Source organism: Pongo abelii, chromosome 13 (assembly GCF_028885655.2).
Source record: "Pongo abelii isolate AG06213 chromosome 13, NHGRI_mPonAbe1-v2.0_pri, whole genome shotgun sequence".
Taxonomy (NCBI): domain Eukaryota; kingdom Metazoa; phylum Chordata; class Mammalia; order Primates; family Hominidae; genus Pongo; species Pongo abelii.
Genome location: NC_071998.2, coordinates 83,994,698 through 84,005,254, shown reverse-complemented (window position 1 = coordinate 84,005,254; position 10,557 = coordinate 83,994,698). Strand labels below are relative to the sequence as shown.

The window sequence follows — 10,557 nt, the reverse complement described above, 5'->3', positions numbered from 1 at the left end:
AGCCCCGCCCTCCCGGTGTCGGCTTCCGCGCCTCCCGGAGTTCTGAGCCCCGCCCTGCACCTGAACCCCGCCCCCTCCGACGACGGCTTCCGAGCCTCAAGGAACCACCCTGGGCCCCGCCCCTCACTCGGGCCCTGCCTCCTCCGGCGTCGGCTTCCGAGCCTCCAGGAGCCCTGGGCCCCGCCCCTTACTCGAGCCCCGCCCCCCGCCCCTTACTCGAGCCCCGCCCCCCTCCGGCGACGGCCTCCGCGCCTCCAAGGGCCCTGAGCCCCGCCCCTTCCTGCTCTACCCTGCCACTGCGGGCGTGGACGGACGCCACCGGACTCCTGCCCCTCCCAGCGTCAGTTAAGACGCCGCGAGGAGCCCGGAGTCCCTCCCCTCGTTAGGCCCCGGTCCCGCCGGCGTCTATAACGCCGTCGCAGCGGCCTTAAACCCCGCCTCTCACTCGAGCCCTGCCCGCGTCCAAGTCCCGCCCTCAAGGCGGCCTCAGCTACGGCGGCCGCGCGCCTCCCTGGACGCGCCCGCTCCTGCCCGGAGCCCCGCCCGTCTTGGGCCCGCCCTTCCGGGCCCTGCCGCGTTGAGTGGCGGAGTCGGGATCCAGGTGGCCCGGCGGCCGGCTCAGTCCACCGCCCCGCCCCCGGCCTCGCGCCCCACCCCTTGGATGAGGAAACTGAAACTGAGAGGGGACGTGATTGATCCAAGGTCATACAGAAAGTCAGGCCCTGGGGAGTACAGGGCCAGGCCTGGGGCAAAAGGCCGGTGGGCGTCCAGTACGCCACAGGGACCAGCCAAAGGAGGCAGTGCCCAGTGATGCTTTCCCAAATCCAGGGGAGAAGGACTCAACGGTGTGACCTCGCTCGGCGGCGGGGGGGGGGCAACGCCTTCTTGGGGGACCCCAGCCCCCCACCTTCAAAAGAACACACTAGCTTGGCAGTGTGACCCGAACTAGAGAGGTCGCTTAACTTGCCTGAGCCTCAGTTTCCTGGACTGTAAAATGAGTGACCTTGGGCCGACTCCACTTCCCTCCAGCTTTCCCCCCTGCTTTCCCTCTCTCGTAGGCCTGGCCTTTCCAGCTCCGGAGCCCACCACAAGAAGCCCCTAGCCCCACATAATGTGAATGCATTGGGCCCCAGCCAGGAAGTGGAGACCGGTGAAGGGAGGAATAGCAGCACTCTTCCAGCTAGCAGCAGCAGTTTCCCTTCCCGTTTCCTTCCCTGCCTGTGTTGGCCGTTCCCCCATAGCAGCTCTAATTTGAGATGCCAGAGCCTGACCCGGAATGGGGGCCCAACTCAATGTCCCCTTCTCGGACAGCACAGTGGTCCCTGCAGTCCATGCGCCGTCTGTCTCTGTGCCTCAGCTCTCCCCTGTGCCATGACCTCCCATCAGGGCCGGCATAGGGGGCATCAGGAGAATGGGTGCAGTTGTCACCTGGAAACCTCAAAATTCTTGGGGCCCAGTCATGGCCACTATACAGCAGCCACCCCTGTCCCCAAACACTGAAGGTGAGCCCCGTCCATGCTCCCCAGGAGGCCAGGCTGCCATCAGACCCAGCCTGCCCCAGGCCCATGTACAGGGCCAGTCCCAGGGCAGGAGGGTAGTAGCCCAGCCTGTGGGTCCCTCCAGGCCTATCATCTGCTTGTGTGCCTGGGTGAGTCCAGGCTGGCTCTGGGCTCCAGGTGCTCCCCTGGAGGACCCAGAGGGGGCTTCCCCAGAGGGCCCTTCCCCAGAGGGCCTCTTTTGCCCCAGTGGGATGCAGCCTGACCCCAATTCTTCTGCATCCATCACACTGTTATGGCGTCTAGTACTTACTTCTCTGGGTTTATTTTGCACACACTCCTGCCCCTGAGTGATGTCAGAGCCATAAGGGTGGTGACGGAGTGGAAGGGGGACACAGTGGGGACTGCAGGGGCTCCAGGCACTGCCCACCTTCAGGGAACCTTGACCCCGGCCCCTTTTGGGAAAGGTAGCATCCCACCTTCACATCCACTCCTGCACCCTCAGGACTGCCCCTGGCCATGTGATGAACAGGGAAACTGAGGTTTGGAACATGAAGCCCCTTGCCCAAAGTCTAGCAGCCAGATGTGGCCTCCCAAGTACAGGTCGCTGCTCCTCAGCCACCTGAGGGTTTGAAAAGGATTTACTTAAAGGAACCCAAGCCTGCATGCAGGAACTGAAAGCCCTGTGCCCTCTGGGATGTGCCCTCCAACCCTATGGGATGGAAGGCCACGGCAGAAAGCAGGACAGCTGCTGGTGCAGCCAGGGCTGTACAGCCTGTATGCCCACCACGGGGGCTGCAAACAGGCACGGACACCCCATGGTCAAAGGGCAGGTCCTGGGCATTCCCCCTCCCCCAGGCATAGCACATGCATCCTTCCTCCTGGCTAGCTCTTGCCAGCTGTGGCTGCCTGGACCCCAGATGGAAAGTGAGTTCCTGGGAAGGTGGGGGGGGGGCCCTTAGAAGGAGTGAACTGAGGTGTGACAGGAAGCCCCGCCCTTGGACACTGTCAAAGAAAAACCAGAGCTGGACTGTGGTTACAGATGTAGAAACAGATTTTTATTCGGGACTCTTGTGATAGGGGAAGAGAGACATCGGCAGAGAACTGGGCTCAATTCCAAATACAGCAAGGACACTTGGGACGGGAGGGGGCTTTGAGGATGGAAAATTAGGAAGAGGAAACATCGGGGTGAAGGGGATTCCGGCTGACAGAATTCTTGCAAAGACAGCCTGGGCTGACGAGACCTCACCCAGGGGAAGATGGGGGTGAAGACCCTGATTGGGTATCAAGGGTGATCAAGTATCCAGGGTGGGGAGTTCTTGCCAAACTCATTAGGAGGATTCTTTGTTGAAACTGGATTTTACAAGGAAGTTCATAGATGGGCCAAGGAGAAAGTTCAGGACCCTGGCTAAAGTTTGTCAAGCAGAGAATCTTTGTCAACGTCACAGAAGCCAGGGCCCTGACACACACACACCCCCACTCCTCTGAACGGCCTCCACCTTACTATTTGTTTCTTTCAGATTTTCTTGCCATTACATGCTTGATCTCATTAGAAAGCAGGCACAATTTTAAAATTATACAGGCAAAGCTAATTTCCACAGGGGTTCTTTGCACTGGGTTGGGTGGGGGCACCTCCCCCTGGTTTTCATAGGGCCAGCCGTTTCTCAGGCCTCTGCTCACCTGCCCCTGTGGGCTCTGCCTTCCAAGCCCAGCCCTGCTCCTACCTCAGTGACCACCATCCCTGTTATCTCTTGCCTGGAAGGTGGCAGCTGCCTTCTCACGTCTCACTGGTTCCCTGCCCCGTCCTTGTCCCCACGGCCCAGTACCCACATAGTGGCTACAGGGGTCATAACACTAAGTCTGACCGTCCTCCTCCCTCACCCCGGGCTCATAGCCTTCCAGTTCCTCCAGCAGCCACCTCTGCCATTTACAGATCTTCGTGTGTGCTGTGACCACCCAGAATGCTCTTCCCAGCTCTGTGCCTAGCATCCTTGCCCCCCCTTGGAGTCTGGCCCTTCTGGACCACGTCACTCACCACCGCACCCCACCCCCCATCTCTGTTCTTCAGAGCGCTAGCCTTGCCCTATGATGGCTTCCCCACTGACCATCATCTGTGCTGCAGTGTTCACTCCACAAAGGCTGGCATGCAGGAGGCACTTAATGAATGCACACAGATCTGTTGATGATTAGGATTAAGGACAGGAGGGCAAGGACAGATGCTATAAAGATGACGGGGTGGCCTCCCCGAGAGGCTGATGCTGAAGACAGGGTGTTCCTAGGCCAGGGCAGGAGGCATGAGGCCCCCATGGGCTGTGGGAGACCTTCATGGCTGAAGCTGACTGTAACCAGGCCAAGAGGTGATGGTAAGTGATGAAGGGCCTGAACACCGAGGAGCAAGGACATTCTCCTCCCACATTCTCACGTGGCCAGGGGCCATCATTTATCCATTCAGTCACTCATTAATTTGTTCAACAAATATCTCCTAGACATATGCCCAACCCAGAGCTGGATCACAAGGAAGACTGGAAGCTCCACCCTCCCCCCCCATGGAGCTTCCCTGTTACAAGAGGACACAAACATACATCTGCATGTTGATCTGGTAAGAGCTAGGGAGGTGAGTCAGGCAAAGAAAGAGGCAGAGGATGCCTGTGAGGTGGCCAGCCTCCAAGGTGGCCCCAGCAATCCTCACATTCCAGGTCATGCCGTTGTGTAGTCTCCTCCCACAGTCAATCAGGCTGGTCTGTGTGGCCAGTGAAGTGTGGCAGGGGTGACGGTGTGACTTCTGAGGCTGGGTCACAGAGGCATCATGGTTTCAGCCTTGCATCTTCAGATAGCTTGTTCTGGTGCGAATCAGCTACCATATTGTAAGGATGCTCAACCTGCCTTGCAGAGAGCCCTGTGTGGAGAGGAACTAGGCCCCCAGCCAACAACCAGCAGTGACTCACTGTGAGAGAGTGAATCATCTTGGAAGTGGATCCTAAGCCCCAATAGAGACTTCAGATGAGACTGCAACCCTGGCTGACATCTGACTGCAGTGGCATAAGAAACCCTGAGTCAGAATCACCCTGCAAAGCCCAAATTCTTGACCCACCAAGTGAAAGAGAATAAATGACTATTGTTGTGTTTGAACTCCCATGTTTTGGGGTAATCAGTTCCACGGCAATAAATAACTAATGTACTAGACATCTGAGCAGAGGCCTTGCTGCACTGCGGAAGCTAGATGATAGCTTGGGAAGTGTTCCAGATAAAACAGGGCAGGCAAGAGCCCCGAGGCAGAAATGAACTTGCTGTGCCTGAGAGACAGCCAATGTGATATTGTGGCTGGAGTGGAGTAAGGGGAACAATAACAGGGAGTGACTGGGCATATTAGGCAGGGTCATGCAGGCCAGGCGGCTGGGAGCCCATGGTTTGGGGGCTGTAAGCTGGGGGAAGGACATGGTGATTTGCTCTGATTTACATATTTTAACAACCCTCTGTATACACAAAATAACTAAAAGCAAGGTCTCAAAAGAGGTTATCTGTACACTGATTCACAGTAGCCAAGAGGTGGATACAACCCAAGTGTCCATCAAGAGATGAACAGATAGGCTGGGCGAAGTGGCTCATGTCTGTAATCCCAGCACTTTGGGAGGCCGAGGTGAGTGGATCACTTGAGGTCAGGAGTTTGAGACCAGCCTGGCCAACATGGTGAAACCCTATCTCTAGTAAAAATACAAAAACTAGCCAGGTGTGGTGGCAGGTGCCTGTAGTCCCAGCTATTCAGGAGGCTGAGGAAGGAGGATCACTTGAACCTGGGAGGCAGAGGTTGCAGTGAGCCAAGATCATGCCACTGCACTCAAGCCTGGGCGATGGAGTGAGACTCCATCTCAAAAAAAAAAAAAAAAAAGAACAGGTGAAAGGATACACAAAATGTGGCCTTAATCAGCCTTAAAAAGGAAGGAAATTCTGACCCATTCTACAACAAGGGTGAATCTGGAGGACATCATGCAAAGTGAAATAGTCCAGTTACAAAAAGACAAATACTGCGGGACTCCACCTATGTGAGATATCTAAATTAGTCAAATTCATAGAAACAGAAGACTGGATGGTGGCTGCCAGGCACTGGAGGGAGGAGGGAATGGGGAATTAGTGTTCCATGGGGACAGAGTTTCAGTCTGGGAAGATGAAAAAGTTCTAGAGATCGACGGTGGTGACAGTTGCACAGCAACGCGAATGCACTTAATGCCACTGACCTGTTTACCTAAAATGATTACAATGGTAATCATACCTGTAACCTCAGCACTGTGCAAGGCCAAAGCAGGAGGATCACTTGAGGCCAGGAGTTCAAGACCATCCTGGGCAACATAGTGAGACCCTGTGTGTACCAAAAAAAAAAAAAGTAAAAAAGTTAGCTGGGCGTGGTGGCACTTGTCTGTAGTCCTAGCTACTTGGGAGGCTGAGGTGGGATCTCTTGAGCCATGGAGGTCAAGGTGGCAGTGAGCTATGATCATGCCACTGTACTCCAGCCTGAGTGACAGAGCAAGACTGTCTCAAAGGAAAAGGTGAACTTTTTATGTATTTTGCCATAATTTACAAAACAAACCTTCTGGCAGCTGTGTGTAAGTTGACTCTGGTCGGGGGCTTGACTGGAGGCAGGGAGACCATGAGGAGGCTACTTTCATGGTCCAGGTGAGAGGCCTGAACCGGGGCGAGGGTGCTTCTCCCTCCCACAGCTCTGAGGTGGGGAGGAGGTGCGGATTCTGGATGAAGTTTGAGGATGCGCCAAAGGACTTGCCGGAGGATTGGCTGTGGGGCCTGAGAGAAACAGAAGGGCTCTGGCCTGGGGGCAGGGAAGGAGGGAGGAAAACTGAGTTCTGCTCTGTCCATGCTGAGTGTGAGATGTCTAGGGGCATCCAAATCTGAGCTCTGGGAGTGCCTGACCAATAGAACATCGTGTTAGGCCCAGGCCTTAAGGAGCTGGCAGCTCCCACTTGCTGTCTCTTGGGCTGCTTACTCTTGAAACCCAGTGAGTGAACATGCGTCTGGGAGATTCTGCCCTGGCTACTGTCTGACTGCAACCGGATGTGAGAGGCACAAGCCAGAACCACCTAGCTAAGGAGAAAGCAAGCCCACAGAATCAGGAGCAAGCAGGATAACATGGCAGCGGCTGCCGCTTTAAGCCAGAGTTTTGTAGTGATTCACTATACAGCAATAGAAAAATGAAACACATAAGTAACCAGGTTGCTCAGGAATTGGTTCAGGAGACACGACTTTTTTTCCCCAATCACTTACATTCTACTGAATAAAGATGTCTCCTTTTGACACCTTAAGCCAATTCTCTAACTTTTCAGCCACTTCTGGTTATCAGAATGGCACTATTCCTGTATTTAAGGCTGACTCATGTTTCTTTGACAACTTAGCTTTCATCTCAACTGAAAAACATGGGTCTCACCAACACCAAATTTGAAAGACAGCTGAACCAGGCCTCAGTGGTCTTGAAGCGACAAGAAGGATGCCATCATAGCCTGGATGTTGCTCATGGCTGTTTCCCCACTCCTTTACCACCCCTGGAGAGTGACCCCCTGGTGACTTTGTGGTGTGGCTTAGTCTGATCAACACATTATGAACAGAAGTGATGTGTCCTCCCTCCAGGCCAGAGCATTTTATCGCTGGTGCAAGCACCCCCTACCCTTGTATCCTCTTTCATCCTGGGCCTAGCACAGAGGCCATGAGACTGTGGATTGTATCCTCTTCCCCTGCCACGAGACTGTGGACTCCCACGCTGGAATGGGGGCTCCTCCACCAGCCGGGGTCCCTGGTGACTGTACTGAGTGGAGCCTGCCCCTGCCGATCCAGCCGGGACACAGAGTGCAAGCGGGAAATAAACTTGGTGGTCTGACCCCCGAGATTCAGGGGATTGTTCGTTTCAGTAGCACAACCTCACTAGTCCTGATGGACAGAAGTTACTGGTTTTTGAGCTGAGAAGGTGAGTGTGGGAATGTGCCATGTGGCCAGCAAGGGCCAAGCATTCCAGGCAGAGGGAATAGCGTGTGCTAAGGCCTTCAGTGGGAGTGAGCTGGGTGTGTCCGGGAAATTCAGAGCGGTTGGTGGTCCCTTTTCTTTGTTCCCAGTACTAGTGGGAATTGGGCCTCTAGGGTTTTTTGGGGAGATTTGGGGCCAGCTGCTTGCCTTGGGAGCAAGGTGAAGGGGGAGCTGGCCCCAAATCTCCCCAGAAAAATCCTAGAGGCCCAAAGAGCCGAGTCCTCTTACACGCATTGTCAGACCATGCCTGCGGGAGTACTCGGCTCTCTGCTCCCTAGCTGTATCATCTCTCGGTCCAGCTGAGACCCCAGGCCATGGCGCAGATGTGGGGGGATCCAGCATGCTGCACTGTGAGGGGCTTATGCCCCACAGCTCTCCTGGGCAATGACTCTGCCCTGCCACGCCCCATATCAGTTCCTCCCCTCTGTCCCCCCTGCCCAGTGCAGCCCCTCCATGGCCATTCGGACACCCATTTCTGTAACTGTCAGCTACTGGGAGCTGGAGCCCTTCACCTCAGTTCTCCTGTTCTGTGCTCCAGTAGCCCAGGGACAGCCACCTGGGCACAAAACACCCATCTTCCTTTGCAGGCCCTTCAGATTTCAAGGGAGGCCTCTAGGCTCCCCTTAGCTCCAGCCACCTGGCTTGTCCTGTCCTGCATGGTGGTGATCTACAGCCTCCACCTACATGGTCCCGCCTCACAATGGGGCTTAGTGGTAGAAAGGGCTGAATGGGGACTAGAACTTAGAACAGGAGAGCCCAGAGCCTTTTGTCAACAGCACCAAACCTTGGTGCTGCTTAAGTCCTATAAGGAGCTAGAAGTGATTCAATATCCCTGATATCCAGATAAGCAGTGGCACGCTGGGCCTGTGGGCCAGCATGCCACCACCAGGCCCTGACCCTGACCTGCTGCTTAGCCTACAGGTCCCCTGAGGCATGCAGCCAAGGGACACCACATCCCACTCCCATAAAAGCCAAGGAAAGGCCGGGCGGGGTGGCTCACGCCTGTAATCCCAGCACTTTGGGAGGCTGAGGTGGGCGGATCACGAGGTCAGGAGATCGAGACCATCCTGGCTAACACGGTGAAACCCCGTCTCTACTAAAAATACAAAAAAAATTAGCCAGGTGTGGTGGCGGGCGCCTGTAGTCCCAGCTACTCGGGAGGCTGAGGCAGGAGAATGGCGTGAACCCGGGAGGCAGAGCTTGCAGTGAGCGGAGTTCACACCACTGCACTCCAGCCTGGGCAACAGAGTGACTCCATCTCAAAAAACAAAACAAAACAAAAAAAAGCCAAGGAGAGCTCTCCTGAGCCTGTCAGGAGCCCCAGCAGAGGAAAGCTGCACTGGCCTGGTGAGAGCTGGATCTGTGCTTCCCCTGCCTCAGTGTCCCCGTGTGCCCACAGAAGCCCTGAGATACTCCAGCACTTGACAGGAAACCACCAGGCACACTCTCTGGCCTCACAATCCCACTCCAGAAATCCACCCAAAGGAAATGGCACCCCAGTATCAAGGTATCTGGAAATGTGAAGGCCAGAAATGTGAAACCACCCAAGCATCCCTTGGCTGGGGATGTCACACAAATCATGGGACACCTGTCAGATGGATGACTCTGGGTAGCGTGAATCACGAAAGTATCTGGTTCTAAGGGACATGACAAGTGTGGCTTCAGGCCATAAGGAGCCATATAGAGTAAGGGCTTCTTCCTCCTGACCTTCGGCTCCTCTTCCTCATGGCCCCAACATGGCTGCTGGGCTCCAGGCAGGAAGCAGGGGAGGTCAAAGGGCAAACCCAGTGGCTTTTCTCAATGGCCAGAGACAGGTCACACCCCAAATTATAGGAGGCTGAAGGTGTAGTTTTAACTGGCCCAGGACAAATGTGGGGCTCAGAGGTGAGAGAGAGGGTAGGGCGGAGAGCTACAGAATGAGCTCCGAGTTCATTTTAAGTAGAAGCAAACAAGAGGTACAGCAGCAGGCAGAAATGTCTAAAACTACACCTGCAGTAGGCATGGCTATGTACACACAGGCCTGTGGTACAAATAACCCCTCTGGGAGGGAAGCTGGGAGAGTAAGAAATTAGTCACTTTTTTTTTTTTTGAGACAGAGTTTCACTCTCGTTGCCCAGGCTGGAGTGCAATGGCGCCATCTCAGCTCACTGCAACCTCCGCCTCCCGAGTACAAGGGATTCTCCTGTTTCAGCCTCCCAAGAAGCTGGGATTACAGGTGCATGCCTCCATGCCCAGCTAATCTTTGTACTTTTAGTAGAGACGTGGTTTCATCATATTGGTCAGGCTGGTTTCACACTCCTTACCTCAGGTGATCAGCCCGCCTTGGTCTCCCAAAGTGCTGGGATTACAGGCGTGAGCCACTGTGCCTGACCAAAATTAGTCACCTTTTATAAAATTGCTCTAACAAGTGATTGGGTTAAAGGTGACTGTGATGCTTGAACCCGGGAGGTGGAGGTAGCAGTGAGCCAAGATTGCGCCACTGCACTCCAGCCTGGGCGATAGAGTAAGACCTTGTCTCAGAAAAAAAAAAAAAAGGTGACTGTGATGGTCGTAAAGTGTGTCTGCCAATTCTCTTCTCACCAGTCAGCACTCTTCCCACCTAGCAGTGGAGTCCAACTCTCTGCCCCTTGATTAGAAGGCAGCCTTGACTCCCAGTGAACAGACACAGCATGACTTCCGAGGCCGGGACCTGAAAGGCAAAATGGCCTCCACCTGGTGCTCACATTGCAACTCCACCTTGAACACTGGCTGCCATGTTGTGAGGAAGCCCAGGCCGCATGAGGCTGCCATGTGGGGGTGCTATGGTTGTGAAATAAAATCTTAAGCCCCACTGACTGACTGAATGGACCTGTCTTGGCCAAGGAGACCTGCCCATGACTAAGACAGGTCAGTCATGCCTCAGTACACTCCTTCCTCGCTAACCAATACCAGATTTTTTCCTTCAGAGTTAAACAGAAACTAGCCCTGAAAACAAACAAACAAAAAAAGGGAAGTCTCCTCTGCTGACTCTAACATCAACCAACCACTATTACCTTTGTAT

At 54.7% G+C, this 10,557-nt stretch overlaps 1 long non-coding RNA gene across 1 annotated transcript; it reads left to right on the top strand.

Moving 5' to 3' along the window:
• The first annotated feature begins 311 nt into the window (after window positions 1-311).
• LOC129047923 (uncharacterized) lies at window positions 312-7,248 on the top strand. The gene is made up of 3 exons (XR_008509814.2): window positions 312-845; window positions 3,983-4,095; window positions 4,387-7,248. It is a non-coding gene; the product is annotated as an uncharacterized LOC129047923 (long non-coding RNA).
• Window positions 7,249-10,557: the final 3,309 nt, after the last annotated feature.